The sequence below is a fragment of the Mesoplodon bidens genome (genome assembly GCF_964165515.1).
Source record: "Mesoplodon bidens genome assembly, chromosome: 4".
Classification (NCBI taxonomy): domain Eukaryota; kingdom Metazoa; phylum Chordata; class Mammalia; order Artiodactyla; family Ziphiidae; genus Mesoplodon; species Mesoplodon bidens.
In genome coordinates this window covers 29857037-29878405 of record NC_138160.1, presented here as the reverse complement: position 1 = coordinate 29878405, position 21369 = coordinate 29857037, and the positions used below count along the sequence as shown (strand labels likewise).

Here is a 21369-nt window from a genome sequence, read left to right as displayed (position 1 = left end):
TAGCCTGAAGAACCCCATGTAGCTACTTCAGGGACTAACAACAATTGCCCTTTATTCAGCATGCTTAATTTTCCCTCTTTGGGTTTAGGAGACATGAGTCCTTACTACTCAACAGGCCAGCAATCTTAGCATCTTCCTATTGCAAGTCCACAAGGAGAAAATTATTCCTAGTCTCATGTTTATAAAGGCTGGCTGTACTTAGCCTAGCTGCTTATTCAGTGGTGTGGGTTTCTTTGGAGGGAAGGAAACACTGTCTAATAATAGTAGTGCCTTATATTTACACATGGTTGATAATTTACAAATGCACTCACATATGTAAACTCATATCAGTCTCACGATGATACTTGGAGGTGGAAGAGAAGGGTGTATTATAAACCCATGTGGCAGAAGCAAGCAGAGTGCCTTCAGAGTTGGAGTGATCAGGGAAAGCTTTTAGAAGAAAGTGACATTGAATATGAAAATCAAGAATAGATAGAGTTCAAGTAGGCAAGGAGCGGGGGAAATAACATTCCAAGAAGGGAAGAAGGGATGCAGACATACTATAAATATGTATTGAGCTAGTACTCTAAAACCCAATGGAATCAGCAGGAGCAAAGATGTTTTAACATTTTTGGTGGGATGTAGGCACCATTAAAGTATTTTAATTCAGGGAGTTGATATATTCAGATTCACCTGGAAGCAACTGAGTTTGATATAGGCAAGACGGTTGAAAGTGAAGCCAGCCAGGGGCTATTGAAAGGGAAGAAGCATGAATTTAACAGTGGCCTTAACAGTGGAAAGGGGAAAAAGACACTTACAGGACTTTGTGCCTAATTGGATGTAGAGTGTGATGGAGGGAATATTAAGAGTTGAAGCCGTCAGAAATACATAAGCTTTTATATCTCAAGGGCCATAAAAATGTGCATGTCGTTTGACCTAAGTATGTCTCACTGGGATTTTAGACTAAGGAAATAAATCCTCCCAGAACAAAATCTCTTTCCACAAATATGTTCACTGAAGCATTTTTTTAAGAGTAAAAATTGGGGAATAACCTAAATGTTCATCATACGGTATGATTAAGTAAATTTTGTGCAATAAGATTATAAAGTGACATTATAAGATTAAATTTTAAACTTGAAGGATACATTTTAAAGAGTTCTTTAAAATAAACATGTTTCCTGGAGAGGAAGATTTAATGCCTTAATGATAACTAATTTTCCCAAATAAATATATAAAGGTAATGTAAAACCAAATTATTTTTATTTGGACAAATTCATTCTAAAATTTTATGGGAAAATAAATATATCACATTTATCAAGCAAATTTTAAAAGGAAAGACTGATCAGTTACTTGCACTAATGTAATGGGTGTTATACTATTTTTACAATATGGTTATCAAAATTGTGCATTATTGGCATGTAAATCATCATGCCAAACAAAACAGAGTATAGTCCAGAATAGATATAAATATACATGAAAATGTAATATATAATATTTAACACTAGAAATAAGTGGGGAAATTGTGAATTTTTCAATAAAAGGTAATAGAGTAATTGACTATGCATTCAGAAGACAATTAATTTAATTTGCTACTTCATATAATATTTTAAAACCATTCCTAGGATAAAGAGATTTAAAAAAAAAACTTTTAACAGTATTAGAAACAAAGAAGCAACAGAGAAAACTCAGAGACTTAATAGAATATAATTGACAGATTCGACTGGGTGAAAATTTAAAACTTTTGTGCAGTAAAACAGCCCATAAATAAAATCAAGGGAAACATGACAGATACCGAGAAATGTTTACAATACATTTAACAAAGTGTTAATATATACAATAGTACAGAAAAAATATTGTTTTTAGAAAAACAAACTTACCAGAAGAAAAATAGGAGTAGGAATGAAAAACCACAGCATAAGAGAAAACAACTCAAAGGATAATAAGCATATGAATTCACCCTCACTGGAAGTCAGGGGATTGTGAATTAGAACAATACTAAGACAGGATAGTTTGCTTATTGAACTAATGAAAACTATACTGATAAAATTCAGTGCTGGCAAGCATGTGAGAAAACATCCTTGTCAGGAGTGTATATTGGTAGACGTGTGTATCGATAAATATTTTGGGAAGAATTTAAGGGTACATATGAAAATTTTAAATGTTCCTCCCGAGTACTCTCATTTCTAGGACTTTCTTCTACAACATTTTTTGGAGAGCAGTTACTAGGGCGAGGTTTTTTCACCAACTATTAAAATTGTCTGACTAGAACAACTCCAAAAACCTGACGATCCCTTGCTTTGCAAAGGTCATGTAGAAATATTCTGCCATTGATGATCTCATGTCATCCAGTGGTTTTGAAAGTAAATAGGGGTTGCATACCTTTGTGGCCACCCATGAGCGAAGGGAAGTATGCAAGAAAGAGGCACCTCCCTTCCGCTGAGAGAACCAGATGGGGTCTACAATTTAATTGTCCAAGGTCATGTTACTGAACAGGAAGCATCAGGTGGCCATGCCTGTGCAGGTGCCTCTGGGCTTCCAGTCCAAAAGGATCACCAAAGTGTCCTGGAATAGTCAGTGGCTTCCAGAGACTTGGCAAGTGGCTGCTACCGAATGTCATTTGCCCGTTATTCCAGAGTGGCAATCACTCAAAAGGGAAAAGCCCAGCATTCCAATAAATTTTGTGTTGAAACTTTATAGTCTTTGTTTAAAATATCTCCACGGTGCCCTTCTGGGTTATGAAACAATCAGATGCAATATTACTTAATAGCATCAAACGGACACTAGCAACTTACTAATTGAGGGATAATTATTTGATTCAGACAGCTACTACTTTTGTTTCAGTACTATTTTTTCTTTTGCCAGAGAAAAGGTGGTGGTTCTGCATGGTTTTGCTATTACCAAAAAAATGAAAAAGTCAGGCCCACATCAGAAAAGATATTAGAAAAATAAATTTTATATTTGTGGAAAACAACAAAAGCGTGGATTATTTCAGCATCACCAGTGTTTCTGTGTTATACTCATGTGGAGGAGAATAAACAAACACCACGCGCCCCGGAAGTTTGGGCTTTGGGCTATCAAAAAAGAAAGCAAAACCTGCTCTCTCCCCTTCTCGGGTCCCTGACTGTTTTCTTTTGCCCCTTTCACTCTGACCCCTTCTTCTTCTCAGGGAAGGTGAGATTCAAATCTCTGGAGCCCCCCTCCAATGCTGTCAAGCTGCTGTTCAGTGTTGTTCAGAAATAAGGAAAGAAATTTGACAAGGAGCCACTCCACATCTTGGCTTCCAGGAGAAATACCATCTCTGAGGTCATGCCATTCATGAAGACATTTTTATTATTGTTTTGTCCGTCTATTTTTCTGTTGCAGTCTCAGTGGAAGACGTGTGGTCTTGCTCGTGCAAAACCCATCTGGGGAGAATCCGTTCTTTCTTCCCCACGTCTTTGCTGCAGTTCGGCTTCCCCAGCTCCCTTCCTCACCTGGCAAAGCTGGCTGGCTCTGGACGTTTTGCAGGCTGAAGAAAATCACTGTTTCGCCTCCAGCAAGGAACAGAAATGTTGCAACCCTGACTCCTCCTCTAATGAAGAAAGAGTGAACAAGTGCACTTGTTGGGCTGCTTCTCCCAGAGCCGCCGGGCTGTGGGAAACAAGGCTGAGATCCCGGGACATCCCCCGGTTGGGCTGGGCTGCCCGCCCCCTTCCATTTGGGTCTAACTCGCTCCTCTCCCTCTTTCTGGATTTTACCGGCTGTTCCTGAAACAGCTTTACACACGATGGATCTCCACGTCCTTTTACAGGAAGTGCTCACGGACTGAGATGGCAGACTTTGCTCCCCGGCAAAAGTGAGTACCCATCGCGGGCTGAACCGAGAGCGCAGGGGTGACGGGGGGCGGCGCGGGCGGCGCCGGGGCCGCGGGTTCGAGGCCGCGTGCGGAGAGGAGAGCGCGGGCTGCTCCGGAAAACGCCAGAAACCCGGCGGAACCGCCCGGCGGCAGCCTGGCGGAGAGCCGGGGCTCTGACAGCAGGGAGGTCCCCTCTCAGAGGAACTAAAAATACTCTATCCGCCCCCCACCCCTGCCGCTTTTACAACTGCACGCATTAGTCTTTATAAAAGGCATCTTCTGAAGCACCCTTAAGAATAAGTTTCGGCGTGACTGTGGGATTCTCAGAAGGTACATTATTTACATCAAATTGAAAAGAAAAAACTAGCGGGGAGGGGGAAGGGGCTCAGACAGGTGATGCGCTGACGGCGGGCTTGAGGATTCTCGCAGCAGCACCAGCACGTGCCACGTCCCGGGTATACGGCGTGCAAAGTTGAGCGGTACCCGTGCTGACCCGAAAGGCGTGGCTCCTTCCCCACCAAAAAAAGGCAGTGGGAGCAGTGGCAGGTAAGCAGCCTCCTGGCTGTCATCCGGAGCCCAGCCGAAGGGAGGCGGCCCGACCTCAGCAAAGGAATTCCAGCTGGAGAGGCAGCTGCGGGAGCCGCTGGAGGGAAGAGGACCAGAGAGGAGAGGAGAGCGGAGGAGAGGAGGGGAAGTCAGGCAAACTCAGGTAACCGGGGAGCCAGAGCTCTGCCGCAGCGAGGGCCGGAGTTCCAGCTCTCTGAGTGGGAGAAAATCCTTTTAGTGGCCTCTACCTGTGTCCTGGGCAAGCAGCCACGTTGCCCTAATAACAAGCAATTTAGGATTTTCGATGACTGGACTTGAAAATGGTTGCAAAGCATTATTATTAATCTGGAAGGATTCGTTTGTTTTCATTCATCAACTTGGTTGGCAAAGATTTCCCACCCGAGTTTCATGCTTCTTGGTCAGGGGAGTGTTGCTAATCCCACCTCTGCCTCTGGTTGTGCAAACTTGGGCAAGACACTTAGGGTCTTCGGGCCTCAGTTTTCCTTGCAACATTTAGGGCAATATATATATATATATATATATATATATATACCACTAACATTGTATGTGTGCATATGTGTATGCAACATTTAATGCAATATATATATATATATTGCCCTAAATGTGTGCATATGTGTGTATACATACACATCTACTATATATATATATCACTACTTATATATGAATATATGTAAAATTAGTGGGACAAAAGTGCTGCAGAATAGTGTAAGAAAGAAGCTGATGAAATTTTACATTTCAGTGGTTCTTAAAAATTGGGGATCGTAAGTCCTTTTGAGAATTAGATATGAGTCCTCTCCCAGAGGAGCAGGGGGTGGGGAGGGGGAATATTCTTATGCAATGTACATAAAGTTTTGAAAGCAATCCCTGGGGGTTTGGGGACATCCCCTGAAGACCCTGCTTGAACCCCAAGTGAACATCCCTTGTCTTCCTTTCAAGGGCCTGCATCAACCATCCAGCCAAACCTCTGCAGGCAGCTGGGCTGGCTGGGGGTGGGTAATCTGGCAGGCTTTCCTGGTGGAAAGCTTTCCCTGGGGGTCTGGAGTCAGCCGTGCTGCTGAAGGAGAGAGCCTTCCTTTCATGAGTGAGCTCCTGGGACACTGTTTCCCAAGGGCTTCACCAGTCTCTGCCTTGTGGGGAACCCTCCTTACAAACTCTTGTAATGACTTTCCTAAGGTGATAATCCTGAGCCCTGGAGTTTTCACTCCTACAAACAGCACTGGAGAACACCTGCAGAGGGTCACTCTCTCAAAAAAGAGCTCTTCTGGTCCCCTAGCTGGATGTCAGACAGTGAAACCAAGGCTTAGTTTTGAAACGAAGTGCTATTTGCTCCCCGATGCATAGTAGGAATAGTAATGGTCTTCTTTGGGACCTCTGCACTTTTCCTTTAAGGTACTAGGGACTCATGCCTCGTGGGACCTGAGTCTTCCATTGGCAATGCCAGAAAGGTGTAGCAGAGGACACAGGGAGCTTTGGAGCCCAGCAAACCGGGCTTCAAATCTTGGCTCTCACAGTTCAGGCAAGTCACTGAACTTCTCTGAGTCTCACTTTTCCTATTGGTGAAATGGGGAGCAATACTGCTTTCTTGCACAGTTGTTAGGAAAATGAAAAATAAAAAATGGAAATGCCTAGTCTGTAGTCAATGAGAGGCTGCTATTATTGATATTAATGTGAGGTTATAAGTCAGTGGTAAATAGTCTCCTGCTTTTATAGAGCAGTTTACTCTGTCTCCAATAGGGCTTATGTCAGCAGAAGAATGAGTAAAATCAGTCCTGGTCTAGTTATTCTAAAAGATGAATGGTGGGCTCAGAATACAATGTTGGGTTTACTGCTTCACCTTTGTCAAGCAGAGCGTTCTGTGCTGCCAGCAAGTGAAATGTGTCCAGACTGGAGTGGATTCTTGACCCTTTCTCTGAGTTCTCTTTTGGCCTATAATCTTGAATACAAAACAGCTAGATCTGTGCCTGTGGCTACAAGCATCTCGGTATGGAAAGTGGAGAAGTCTGATGCTGCATCCATCTCCAGATACGCCACAAACTGTCTCTGTAAAGAGAAATGTCTCCATTTCTCAGCTCGGCACAGATTTAATCAACTCAACTAATACCCTCTGTCTCTCTCCGTGGTTCTGGCCCCTCAGTTGCAAGAATTGAATGACATGGAAATGGGGGAAAGAACTATCAGAATCTTAAAAGGAACTTGTATTCCTTCTAAGTAGCCATTCCAAAGATCGATCAGTATATTCTGGCAAAGCATTCTTGAATGCAAAGATGAAAATATTGATACCTACTATTCACTGAGTCTTCAAGATGTACTAAGCACTTTCCTACATTCCTTCAATTAATTCTCGCAGTAACATCGCAGGGTATGGATTATCACTTAGAGCTTTACAGATACGGAAACTGAGGGTTAGAGAAATTTACATGACTTGCCCAGTCTGCATAGCTGGTAAAAGGCAGAATTGGGATACAAGCCCAGGTCTGTCTGACTTTGACACCCACTCTTGTTCCAGTACCCAGGGCTGCCAGACTCCCTGCAGTCAGAAAGTTTCATCATGCTAACTGGGTCCCAACCTGGTTCTTCTTTCAAAGGGCAGGAATAACCAAATCCTTCGGGTGACTTAAGTGGCGTGAACATACACTTTGCATGTGATACACATCAACATGTAGTAATAAAATCACCTGTGGAGAATAATTTTCCTGCCCCTTCCCCAGCCCAGCTGTTAGACTCAAGAAAGACAACACTCACCCCCAGCAGGCGAGGCTGGCTCTCGGCCACTGACTTCCTGAGCAATTCCTTTAGGTCAGAAAGAGCTCTGAAAAAAAAAAAAAAAAGAGCTCTGGAATTTTCATTCTCCATTACCTTTAGAATCAGGACACTGTTTACATTTGCCTCCATGTGTTGAGCATTCTTTCATTCATTCATTTATTCCACAAATACTTGCTGAAGTCTGAATAAGACAGACAAAGCCCTAGCTCTTGTGAAGCAGCTATGCTAGAGGGATGTATAAGAGACAGGTGAACAAATATATAAATCAGATAATTTCAGAGATTGATAAATGTCATAAAGAAAGTAAAGAGAGGCTGGGGGCTCAGAGAGTAACAGGGCTTGGGGGCAACTTTAAATAGGGCAGCCAGAGAAGGTTTCCATAAGAAGGTCACCCTTAAACTTAAACCTGCAGAGTAAGAGGAAGCCAGCCCCATGAAAGTCTGGGGAAAGACTGCCTTAGCAGAAGAAACCTTGAGGGAGAGTTCTGGAAGTGAATAAATGAAACAGTAGAGCCTCAAATACAATGAAATAGCCCCTTAGAGATCAAGTCGAGTTTTATAAAGGAGAAATCATTGTTTGACTGCCTATTATGCTATTCTAGGCTGTTCTGTGTACTTTCTGCCTAGTTTATTTAATCTTCTCAGCATTCTGGTGAGTTAGCTATTCTGTCTTGATTTAATAGTTGAAGAAACCGAGACTTATAGAGGGTAAGTAGCTAGTCCAAGGTTATAAATCTGGTATTTGAATCCCACAGTCTATTTTGCAGCAAAGCCCCAAACTTTTTGCTAACACAACATGTGGCCTTTGAGATCATCTCTTCTAGGGGATAGTGAAAGAGCTAGCAGAAAAAAATATCAAAAGTCTATTAGGAAGCTAAATGCTGGCAGTAATTTCTATCTGATGTCCCAGTTTCCAGTTAGCATGTCTAAACCTGCACTGCGTACTACGGTAGCACTAGTCCCATGTGACGACTGAGCACTTGAAATGTGACTGACTCGTGCAAGTGGAAATGTGCCGTAAAACTCACCCCAGATTTCAAAGACCTAGTACCAAAAAATACATGTCTATCTCATTAGTTTTTATATTGACTGTATGTTAGAATAGTAGTATTTTAGCTGTAGGGGTTTAGTTGAAATATATTATTAAAATTAATTTTCCCTGTTTCCTTTCAATTTGTTTTAATGTGGTTAGTAGAAAAATTGAAATCACGTATGTGACTCGCATTATATTTCCATCAAACAGCACTGCTATAGACTAATCAGTTGACAGAGATAGGATAGGAAATTTTTCCTCCTTCTTCTTAGCATAACTTTTCCTTTATTCTTGGCTCAGCCTCCTTCGCAGGTCTATCCCTTAATTCAGTTTCTCAGTGAAACAGTAGACAAGAGAAAAAGAGGTCCCTCTGTGTCTTCCCTCACCCTCATTATTTTTCTGAGTGGGTGATCATTCAAAGCCCACTACATCATGCCACTGTGGGATTTGATGAAATAGACTCAGTGGTTACTTTCATCACCAGGACCCATTCCCTTACCCAGGCAAATCTCAAGCTTCCAAGCATCCTATGACCAAAGGGTCATTTTGAACCTGGATATACTTTTACCATAAAATCTTTCCCAGGACAATGTTTTTGTCATTCAGAGACTTTGTAAAATCAGCCTGGCAGACAGCCAGGGTTTCATGTCTGTGTGCAAAGATCATTAAATAAATTATCTCGTTGTGGTGATAAATGTTTCCCCCTCTCTGTGCTTTCGCTTAAAACAGCTTGAACAAGATGCAGTCCAAGTTTCCAGAAGGGCTGTTCCAAGGACATCACAGAAGGCCATTTTGACTTCTCCTCTTGTCCACTAGCTAAAGTGGCCTTGAATATGTCAATGCAGTGAAGATATGATTGGTTTGATGTATTCCAAAGGGAAGAACATGCAGATTCTGGGGTTGTTAGGGGAAGCCTCTGGCCTGGGATGTCAGAGGCCTGGATTCGACTTTTGTCTACTGGTTTGTATGTTACCCTCACCCTCATTCCCCCAACAATCTTGTAGAAAGGTCAGAGTTGATGAGATAATGCCACATAAGATGCTAATGGAGAAATGTACTATAAAATGGTTGGCCATGGACTGTAGACATTTGCTACAGGGAAGAATATCCTTTCTGCAGCTTGAACAGGGTATACAGGCAGACCTAGGAGATATTGCTGGTTTGGTTCCAGACCACTGCAATAAAGCAAATATTGCAATAAAATGAGTCACAAATTTTTTAGTTTCTTAGTCCATATAAAATTTATGTCTATTAAGTGTGCGGTAGCATTATGTCTAAAAAGCACTGTACATATTTTAATTAAAAAATACTTTATCACTAAAACACACTAACCACCATCTGACAACGCAATTTGTAAAAAAAGAAAAAAGAAACCCAAAATATCTGCAAAGTGTAATAAAGCGAAGACCAATAAAATGAGGTATGCCTGTACACGATGCTCTTTGAGATATATGAGTGGCATTTGTTTATTTCCACTCGAAATCTAAATCTTGGGGGAAAATAGCAGTAAGAAGCTGACAGGAGCGAATTTTAGTGTCTCTACCTCAACAGCAATACGTATTTTTCGGCATCTTCTAAGCCAAGCAGTCTGTGCCAGACTCCATAGGGAAAACTTAAAAATCTTAAAACAAGGTCCTTGCACTGGAGGAGCATGTTATCTCACTGGGAACATGGGCATAAGCATGAAATACCAGGAGCAATGTAAGACGAAATCTTCTAAGTGTTACCTGGACGCTTAGAAACGGACAGTTAGAGTTCGGAGATTCCAGAGGGCATTGTGCCCCCAAGCCCTAAAGTACATTGAGAAAGACAAGGTAAGAGATGGACACTGAAGGATGTAAGCCTGGGCTGTAGACCAATGGACATTGGGGGTAGGGGATGGAGGGAGGGGGTAGGCACTCCGAGTAAGGAGATGAGCACACCTGGCCTGGCGATGAAAATGTGCCTGGAGTGTTTAGTGATGTGAAAAAGAACAGTTGGAATCACCAGGGAAGCTTTTAAAAGTTATTGAGGTCCCCAGCCCATTCCAGAATTTTAATTTAAGAATGGGTGCCAGTGTTATTGTTGTTTGTAATTCCCCAGAATATTCTAACGTGAAGCCAGAGTTGAAAGTGACCGAGCAAAACACAAAGTCTTTGTCTTGTCATCATGGACAATAAAATTAAAAGGGTAATATTTTCAAGGGAATGAAATGGACAATTAAGATGTATGGTCTTTATTTTTAGGAGTTTTATATACACGAATGCAGTCTTTTTAATTCACGGACAATTGTTTGTAGTGATTCTGTCGACTTGGATGTTGTGGCTGAATGGTGTAGCCAGCTGCCCACTCCTGTACTCTGTGTGCTTTAGGGGTGCCCTTTAGTCAACCCTGGCTATGTGTGAGGCGATTGGTATCTCATAGCTCTTTGTATCCACCAGGCTTTGCAAAGGGCTTCATTATCATGCCCATTAGCGCCCACAGTAGCTATTTTTTAACAGTCTGTAACCTTGCCTCACCTTTCCAACTTTACAAATTGGGAAATGGAGTTTAATTATTTGCCTTGGGCCTTGAGGCTTGCTGGCAACAGAATGAAATTAGGATTCTCAGCCACTGAATTCCCCGTATCTTATTTGGCTCTTAAAACGTGTGTGCCCCGTCTCCTGCTGCTGTTAGAAAACTCTGTACTTAGCCATGTTATTTCTTCAATGAATGAATGTTACAGATCAGTAGGTAAAGAATGACTAGTCTGCCCCAGCTGGCTACACTGTGATTATGAGTGTCAGCAGCCCGGAGGTAGCTGCAGTGGTCCCAGGAGCCCCATCCCTATCATCTTGGAATTCAAGTGAAAGAGTGGTCAATCTTATCTACTCTTACCTGTGGGAAGTGAAGTCTCTCTAGTCCCAGAGCTTTCAGGCTGCTCTGATTTCTCTTCTCTGAAGCTTCTGTTCACTGAAAAGATAATGGTTTTTGTTACACACCTAAAAAAGAGAAGAAAGCCCAGCAAGGTTTACAAGCTGCATTTTTAAAGAATTCCATGTTTAACTTCTGGGTTTATTGCCAATGGTGAGGCTGGCAGGTCTTTACGAAGGGTAATGGAACGAAGCTAGAGTCTTAGCATTGCATCCTCTTTAGGACATGAGGATAGGTCAGTTTTGTGCCATTCCAAAATGGTCATTTTCTTTTCTTTTTCTCTGTCTTGAAATCCATTACTGATTTAAAAACAATTTCCAATCTCTTTAGCTATAGCAAAAAGCAAGCCTCTAAAACAGTGGTCCTTGACACTGACTGCACATGAGAATCACCTTAGGAGCTTTAATAAATAAGGCTGCCCGGGCCCCATCCCTAAACCCATTAAATCAAGATTTTGAGTATGGAGCCGGGGTATCATATTTATCTACAGTTCTCCAGGTGATCTTCGCTAAAAGTTGACCTTACTTCTCAGCTAAGGTCCAAATCTTCATGACTTATTTCTGTTTCTTCTTCTGCCTTGTTTTAAGTGTCATGGACCCCAGAGAACCATCCAAACCGTATTTTCATTGGGTAGCAACTTCATCAGTCTACTCTTTGTAAGCAGGATTTCTAGCATAAAATTGAGGTTTCTACCTATATAAACTAACTCCATATTCAGAGTAGCCCTGCATGGCCTCATGACTAAAATTTCTGTATGTGCAGTTTGGAAATCAAGTTGCCAGAAGCTTGATAATTGTGAGATTGGAAGATAAAGGTTAAGCCTCCCTGCCGTCCATGTGTTAGATTTCCCAGTTGCTATATTGGTATTTAGTCAGCTAACGCTTGCTTTCCTGTCTCAGCCATTTTAAAGCCAAATGACTTCATTCCGGTTCACACCCTTATTAAAAATATAATTACAGCAGTATTCTCTGTTATTGGGTAAACTTTATTAGGTGAATTGGCCAAGAACTAACTAGGTTGTGTAAAACTCTCTCGGTCCCAGGAAATCATTTGTGTTGCAGAGGCCACCAGCATCAGACTGGGCTAAAGGAGTCATGAATCTGGGTTTGGAAAGAGCCAGTTACAAGTCATACTAAATAGAGAAGAACTTAGGTTATGGAAGGTGATTCTAGAATCAATCTGAGAATAATTATCCAGGGTCCGGTTAAGTCTAAGATGCCAACCCTTCTCAGAAGGTTGTATTAATACCAAAAAGTAACCAAGTTCTTGTGCTAGATTTGGGGGGAGGGGGAAGGATGGACCACTCCACTTTTCTGGAGTGCTGAGATTGCAGGATGAGGAGATGAGAAGTTGTTAAGGAGAGTGCAGAGAGAAGGATAGGCAAAGGTCTACTCTTAGCCAAGCATCATGGGCATCAGCGATTGTTATTCGCTCAACTAATATTTATAGAGGGTCTGCTCTGTGCCAGGGACCGTTACAAGATAAAGTGATGATGTTCTTGCTCATCTGAAGTTTACATTGCAGTGAGAGGAAACAGATATCCATACTAAGAAACAAATAAATAAACTAAAATCACTTAGTGCTATGAAGAAAAACCAAGTGAGGTAAAGGGATCAGACCAATGAGGGCTGCTTTCAATAGGTTTACAAGTGTAGCCCTCTCTGAAGAGGTGGCATTTGAGCTAGTGCATCAGCGTTGAAGAGAAAGCCACACAAAGATCGGGAAGAAAGAAACAGGCAGAGGGAACAGCAAGAGCAAAAGCCCTGAGGTTGGAAAAGGTTTGGCGTGTTCAGGAAACAGAAAGGAGACCAGTGTGGCTGGACACTTAGGGAGGAAGCGATAAAGTCAGACAGGAAACCAGCCCTGAGGGCCCGAGGTCATGCATGGAACTAGGACTAAATGCTTTAAGGAAATCACTGGGAGCTTTTAAGTAGGGGAGTAATGTGTCTTACACTGCATTTTAGAGGTCTCTCAGGCTCCTGTGTGTAGAGTGCATTGTAGACTGGAAGCAGAGGGAGAGCTTGGGAAGCTGGTCAGGAGTCTGGCAAGAGGTGATGCTGGGGCAGTTAAGGGGTAGCAGTGGGTTGAAGAAGTGTTGGATTCAGGATGTGGAGGTAGGGCCAGCATGGCTTTCAGATGGATAAAGCCAGTGAAAGGGATACCAGACCTAGTCCTGTCTGAGATCATTGCCCCTGCCCTGTCTCGACTTGGGCCACTGGTTTTGAACCAAAATGGAAAAACATCTAGTGTTATTTGAAAACATCGGGGGTTTTGGCCTTAACCTATTTAAGCAGGGGAAAAACCAAATTCCTGTCCAAGGAGAAATTTCTGTTTGTTGTTTTTTTACCTCCTAACCAGAAAAATTTCATCCTGTCTCGTTAAGACTGTTCTGCTGGGTTTTGATGTTTCTGATTACTGTGCTTTTCGTAAGTGCTGGAAATGTCACATTCACATTGCTAGTTTATCTCTTTTCCGAGTATTTTGACTCTTGGGCTATATTAACTGAGCCCTTCATGCTGTCGGACATTTATACATGGCCTTTTGCAGTTGGTCAGTTTCTCCATATAAACTCTAACATCATAATAGCAAGCATTTAATGAGCACTTACTATATATATCAAGGCATTGTTTTAAGAATTTCACGTTTTAACTCCTTTATTCCCCCTACACATCCTTTAGTTAGTGTCCTTATTATTATCATTTTATAAAAGAAGAAACGGAGGCAAAAAAAGAGTTTAAGTCATTCACCCAAGATCATACAGCTGGTAAGTAGCAAAGCCAGGTTTTGAAAAGAGTCTGGTTGCAGAGCTTGGCTGTGCCACTTTCCATGGATCTCCTTTTCAGTCTTTCCTGTATCACTGAAGCTGCGACTTTGGAATTAAACTTGTTTCTCTTGCAAAAACCTAAAGGTACCACTAGGGGGCACTTCAACTGAGCAGGGCTTCCAGGAGTGGGACTGCTGGGGAAATGGCATAATTCAGAGGCTGGATGATCCAGCCCCCTCCAGGAGGGCCTCGCATCTGAACCGCCTGCCATCTGCCAAGGTGGAAGGGTATATCCCCACCTAGGGAGCTGGCTGGGCAAAGGTGCTGACACCAGAGGACACTTGAGGAAATGCTCCCTCTTCTCCACACCCCCTCTTCTGCCCACTATGCACAGTTCCTGTAGTTGTACCCACCTACCTGTCCCCTCTCAAAGGATGGAAAATACCAAAATTACTCAATAAGCCGTGCAGCAAATTCTAGTAGCTCTCCAGGTCATCTGAGGCTGGCCTTCAGAAACTAACCAAAAAGGAGTCATTAATTCAGTTGTTATCACAGTTTTGCTTTAAAAATATTGAAGAGTCTCCCTAGAGTTGTATTATTAGAAGTTCAGTAAGTCTGGTGAACACAGGAGGTCATGCTGTCTTCTGTACCTTCTACTGAATATCGGCTCCAGAAAAGTCTTCTCTCAAGTGACTTGGTTTTCCAATAATCATCGTGAAAGTAACAGACCTTCCTCTCTTCCTAATGGTGGTAATGACCATGAATTTAACAGAATGGAGGTTTATACAAAGAGTTCATTAAAGTTTCTTTAACTCCATTAATGAATTCTCCAGCAATGACTATAAAGGCAGTAATTGTGGTGATTCATCTTCTATAAGTTTTAACTTGCTATGTATTTTAATTAAATAGAAGGCAATTTTTTTTTTTTGCTCCAGTTGCCATAGGGTAACTTTCTATTGAGATTGATGTGCAATCATGGGAATTGTTGAATTTACCTAATCAAATCATCAATCTGCTCATTCAACTGTTTGACTTTCAATAAAAGTGTTATTTTAAAATGATATACATGACAGATATTCCCTATGGTTATATTAACTTCCAAATTCAAAACTACAAAGGAGACAAAGAAATATAGTTGCATTTGCATTAAGCTATCATCTTACTGAAGTTAGGAAGATTTCAGTGGAACATCAATTAATTACAGAAAGCTTGAAAGCCATTTCAGGCCTTTGAATATCCTCCAAATAGCCCAGAATCCTGCAAACAGCATAACTCTTTTTTAATTTTATCTTCAAATCTGTAAGGTAAATCCTCCTTTATTGGATGGTTTTGATTAAATACTCAGCAGAAAGTGAGAGTAAATGTGTATCAAATGTAGATACGTCTTAAAACCGTCATTCAAAGATCAGAAAAATGTCATGGAAGCTATGTGATCATAGGGGTGACGCCATTGCTTCATTTAGAGTTTGACCAGAAGAGTTTTCTTTTTCTTTTAGTAAACTTTTCTGATTTTACTTTTCAAAGGACATCGCTGAAACCATAACATTGTTCATATCTGTGACTTTTAAATGTTTTATTTATTTTTGTACAGGGTTTAAAATTCAAGGTAACAAAGAGTATTCAATGAAAAATAGGCCTTCCCCCTCCTGTCCCATGGCTACCCAGTGCCCCCAAAGGCAATCACTCATATTATTATAAAAATATCCTATACCTTTGCAAAAATACACTATGTATATAAATATAGTCTAGGTATCCTTTTCTAGTTATTTCACATGAGATGCTGTGCTCTGGGAAGCCAGAACCTACATTCTATTACTGACCTCCCAGTCCTACCAGCACTGATCCCTTATGGAAACTAGAGCTTCCTATCTCAGCTCAAGTGTATTATTAGAGGATGCACAGCAGTATTTTCAGAGGAGGGTTCACCTGCCAAGTACAGAGGAGAAGATGCAATTATATGAGGTGCCCACCTTGGGTATTGGTGGACATGTGTTTTCTGTGGTGAGTTTACAACTAATCCAGATGGAGTCATTAAGTATCAGGATAAGAGTGCTGGGGTCTCAGCCTTCTTGGGCTCAGACTTCTGCAGGGACTTAGGGATGTTGGGGTTCCCTTAGCCCCCAAAGGCTGATGGTATAAGCTCCTCCCAGCATTCCCCGAGCCTCAGTGCTATCTTCTGTGTTGACCTAGGGCACAGCTTGTCCATGGTCAGCACTCACTAATGACCATTATATGCATGTCTCCTCTAGTGGATCACACAGGGGAGCACGGAAGGCCTAAGAAATGAGTTCACTTCCTTATTTCATCTCTCCTGCACTATCATCTTACTTTGTTCCAGAAAGAATTCCCTTTTGGCTCCACCTACCACACTAAGATGCCCCCATGTAAGCCCCCCAATTTTTGTGTCCCCACTCACACTCTATTGCCTGCTTTCCTCTGTCAAACACCTTCCTCCTCTGAACGGAATTTTCCTAAGAATGTGTTAAAGAACTTGGTTAGCCGTTCAGGACCCTATAGTTCAAGAAGTGAACACTCCCAGCATCTGCAGTTTAATAGCAATGGTTCAACCTAATATCTGTACTGGTGGGAACCACTAGCAGTTAAGTGGGAGAAACATATTTGGGGCGGGTGAAGACCTCCAATCACATGTAGCAGTAGTTTCCTCTGCGGCTGAGGTGTAATAGTACAAGTATGGAAGCCTGTTGTTACCCAGCTGAGTTAAAAGTAAGCCCTCGTAAGCCCTCGGTGCCAAAAGTAAGCCCTTACTCTTATTTCTAAACATCAGTGAATTAGGATCTTGTAAGAACCTGGAACTTGCCCTCTGAGTAAGAGTCTCGTGTGTGTCTTGCCAATGAGAACGTTCACTAGAATCAGATAGACTCAGCGCAAATCTCAGCTCTACCCTTTCAGAGGCAAGGCTGTGGAGCAAGTTAGTTGCCTCTCTGTGCCTTACTTTCTCATCTGTACAATGAGGACACTAAAACTTACATGCCAGGGTTGCTGGGAAAATAAGACAAGATAAAGTAGGTAAAAACACTTGGCACCAAGGAAGCACCCAATTCATGGGAGTATCACTTTCATCAAAGAATTCATGGCTTACTGGGAGACCAACAAATGTACAGTCAACGAGGCAAAATTCCAAGGGCATGGAGTAAGTGTTGAGTGTGAGCTTAGCATGCAGTAGTAAGCTTGTGAGGTCCTCAGAAATCCTTGTATGGACCACTCAGTTCAACCATTTCCCTTCCTTCTTACACCAGCAGACCAACATGGCACTTCTGGTTGGCAACCCTTATAAAAGAAGTTACCTTCTCTGGATACAAAAGCAACCATATTCCTTCTTTCTGCTGAATCTGCTTTGAGGCTGTGCCTCAGAGCAGGTATGTGACTCATGGAAAGTTTGCTTAACTTCTTTTGAGTGTTAGTCTCCTTATTTGTAAAACTAAGATAATGAAGATAATGCCCTATTCCAGGATTATTTTGAGGATGGACTAAGATAATGGATGACCTATAGTCTATAGTTAGTCCTCAGAACAAGCTCGTTCCTTTCTCCCGTGACCGCACATATGTGGATGGTTTGAACAGTGCGTCACACATGGAGGGAAGGCTCTGGAATGATAACAGCTAGTTTGTTGACTTGGTGCTTTGTACACCCAACCTCAAATGGCACATTTTCAAGGCCATTGTTCTTCCCAAATACTTAACCAGGGAGCTGGATTATGAGCCTTTGGGACCCAGGTCTGATAAGTATTCAGGAAAACTTCTCAAGAGAGATGAAGCTCAGCGATCAGCTGAATATACCTTCTCCATTTGCCTTACCTTTGATGCCACAGGCAAATCAGAGCCGGTTGGGCAGTGTGCAATTCTGAGAAATGAGGAGAAGGCAGAAGTACCTGTTCTTCCTCTAGTAAAGCCAAGGAAAATGGAAAAGCTCAGAAATATATCAGCACCATTGGCAAGCATAAGAGGGAAGGGAGTTAATGTGCCACAAAAACTCACATTGCTGGGGAAAGCACTGCTCTCCACTGATGCTAGAGAGCCTGTCAGACTGGCCTCAGACTAGACAAAGCCCTGAATGGCCAGAGATTGGGCTCTGCAAGAACTGGACCCTAGGCACCGAGAATTGAAAACCAACCTCATAAAGCCGGCCTGTTTCCATTTCTGAGCAATGAAATGATATGGGGTTTGTGATTCACTGACCCACTTGGAAGGACAAACAATTAATGAAAGCAAAGTGCTTGGCTTCTTTTGGCCATGTGGAGGGGGCTTCAGACTTGGATTGCAGTGTGTGCACCAGAAGGAACTGTCAGGTTTAGCTGCTTATTATTATTCACTATTTAATTTGGGTTATTTCTGTTTATTTCTGATTTCTTAAACATAATTGTGATTAGTGATATAATTTCATTTGTGAACAGTGTGTAGTAAGAATCCAGTAGCAAAAATCTGTAAGAGACTAAAATAGGCTTAGGAACTGCAGTAACATGGGCTCCAAATGTCCTATGTTAGGTTGTTAAGGTGAACATCAGTAATGTACACGGGGAATACTTTGAAATCTAAGGCATGATCAAAATGTAATAATTAAAAGTTGTGGATTGCTTTTAAAACAGAAGTTGCTTCTGGCTTAGGGAAATCTTCAACGGGAGCATAAGCAATGCTTATGGATTCTCACCAAAGTAATCAGGAGACTGTGTATGTAAGAACTTGATAAATACAGGTTCAAGTGTAAAACAATTTCTCCCCACAATGGTAATTCATGAAGACCTACTTTACAAAGTGGTCAGTGATTGGGAACTTCTTTTTTTTTTCTTTTTCTAATGTGATTTCCTTTTTTTTTTTTTTTTGAATTTTTGAATTTTATTTTATTTTTTTATACAGCAGGTTCTTATTAGTCATCAATTTTATACACATCAGTGTACATGTCAATCCCAATCGCCCAATTCATCATACCACCACCCCCCCGCGGCTTGCCCCCCTTGGTGTCCATACATTTGTTCTCTACATCTATGTCTCAATTCTGCCCTGCAAACCGGTTCGTCTGCACCATTTTTCTAGGTTCCACATACATGCGTTAATATACGATTTTTGTTTTTCTCTTTTTAATTTACTTCACTCTGTATGACAGTCTCTAGATGCATCCACATCTCTACAAATGACCCAATTTTGTTCCTTTTTATGGCTGAGTAATATTCTATTGTATATATGTACCACATCTTCTTTATCCATTCGTCTGTCGATGGGCATTTAGGTTGCTTAGATGACCTGGCTAATGTAGATAGTGCTGCAATGAACATTGGGGTGCATGTGTTTTTTTGAATTATGGTTTTCTCTGGGTACATGCCCAGTAGTTGGATTGCTGGATCATATGGTAATTCTATTTTTAGTTTTTTAAGGAACCTCCATACTGTTCTCCATAGTGGCTGTATCAATTTACATTCCCACCAACAGTGCAAGAGGGTTCCCTTTTTTCCACACCCTCTCCAACATTTGTTGTTTGCAGATTTTCTGATGATGCCCATTCTAACTGGTGTGAGGTGATACCTCATTGTAGTTTTGATTTTCATTTCTCTAATAATTAGTGATGTTGAGCGGCTTTTCATGTGCTTCTTGGTCAACTGTATGTCTTCTTTGGAGAAATATCTATTTAGGTCTTCTGCCCATTTTTGGATTGGGTTGTTTGTTTTTTTAATATTGAGCTGCATGAGCTGTTTATATATTCTGGAGATTAATCCTTCGTCCATTGATTCGTTTGCAAATATTTTCTTCCATTCTGAGGGTTGTCTTTTCATCTTGTTTATGGTTTCCTTTGCTGTGCAAAACCTTTGCAGTTTCATTAGGTCCCATTTACTTATTTTTGTTTTTATTTCCACTACTCTAGGAGGTGGATCAAAAAAGATCTTGCTGTGATTTATGTCAAAGTGTATTCTTCCTATGTTTTCCTCTAAGAGTTTTATAGTGTCTGGTCTTACATTTAGGTCTCAAATCCATTTTGCATTTATTTTTGTGTATGGTGTTAGGGAGTGTTCTAATTTCATTCTTTTACATGTAGCTGTCCAGTTTTCCCAGCACCACTTATTGAAAAGACTATCTTTTCTGCATTTTATATCCTTGCCCCCTTTGTCATAGGTTAGTTGACCATAGGTGAATGGGTTTACCTCTGGGCTTTCCATCTTGTTCCATTGATCTAAGTTTCTGTTTTTGGGCCAGTACCACATTGTCTTCATTACTGTAGCTTTGTAGTATAGTCTGAAGTCAGGGAGTCTGATTCCTCCAGCTCCATTTCTTTACCTCAAGACTGCATTGGCTATTTTAAGATTTTTTTGTTCTGGTTCCGTAAAAAATGCCATTGGTAATTTGATAGTGATTGCATTGAATCTGTAGATTGCTTTGGATAGTAGAGTAATTTTCACAAAATTGATTCTTCCAATCCAAGAACATGGTATATCTCTCCATCTGTTGGTATCATCTTTAGCTTCTTTCATCAGTGTCTTATAGTTTTCTGCATACAGGTCTTTTGTCTCTCTAGGTAGGTTTATTCCTAGGTATTTTATTTTTTTGTTGCAATGGTAAATGAGAGTGTTTCCTTAATTTCTCTTTCAGACTTTTCATCATTAGTGTATAGGAATGCAAGAGATTTCTGTGCATTAATTTTGTACCCTGCAACTTTACCAGATTCATTGATTAGCTCTAGTAGTTTTCTGGTGGCATTTTTAGGATTCTCTATGTATAGTATCATATCATCTGCAAACAGTGACAGTTTTACTTCTTCTTTTCCAATTTGGATTCCTTTTATTTCTTTTCCTTCTCTGATTGCTGTGGCTAAAACTTCCAAAACTATGTTGAATAATAGTGGTGAGAGTGGACATCCTTGTCTTGTTCCTGATCTTAGAGGAAATGTTCAGTGTTTCACCATTGAGAATGATGTTTGCTGTGGGTTTCTCATATATGGCCTTTATTATGTTGAGGTAGTTTCCCTCTATGCCCACCTTCTGGAGAGTTTTTATCATAAATGGGTGTTAATTTTGTCAAAAGCTTTTTCTGCATCTATTGAGATGATCATATGGTTTTTATTCTTCAATTCGTTAATATGGTGTATCACATTGATTGATTTGCGTATATTGAAGAATCCTTGCATCTCTGGGATAAATCCCACTTGATCATGGTGTATGATCCTTTTAAAGTGTTGTTGGATTCTGTTTGCTAGTATTTTGTTGAGGATTTTTGCATCTATATTCATCAGTGAAATTGGTCTGTAATTTTCTTTTTTGGTAGTATCTTTGCCTAGTTTTGGTATCAGGGTGATGGTGGCCTCGTAGAATGAGTTTGGGAGTGTTCCTTCCTCTGCAATTTTTTGGAAGAGTTTGAGAAGGCTGGGTGTTAGCTCTTCTCTAAATGTTTGATAGAATTCACCTGTGAAGCCATCTGGTCCTGGACTTTTGTTTGTTGGAAGATTTTTAATCACAGTTTCAATTTCATTACTTGTGATTAGTCTGTTCATATTTTCTATTTCTTCCTGGTTCAGTCTTGGAAGGTTATACCTTTC

At 41.1% G+C, this 21369-nt stretch overlaps 1 protein-coding gene across 1 annotated transcript in view; it reads left to right on the top strand.

Moving 5' to 3' along the window:
- The first annotated feature begins 3630 nt into the window (after nt 1–3630).
- Nucleotides 3631–21369, top strand: part of PRLR (prolactin receptor) — a 202011-nt gene continuing 184272 nt past the window's right edge. Inside the window, exon 1 of the mRNA XM_081231808.1 lies at nt 3631–3814. The gene's annotated coding sequence lies outside the window, so the exon portion shown is untranslated. The remainder of the gene's footprint in view (nt 3815–21369) is intronic.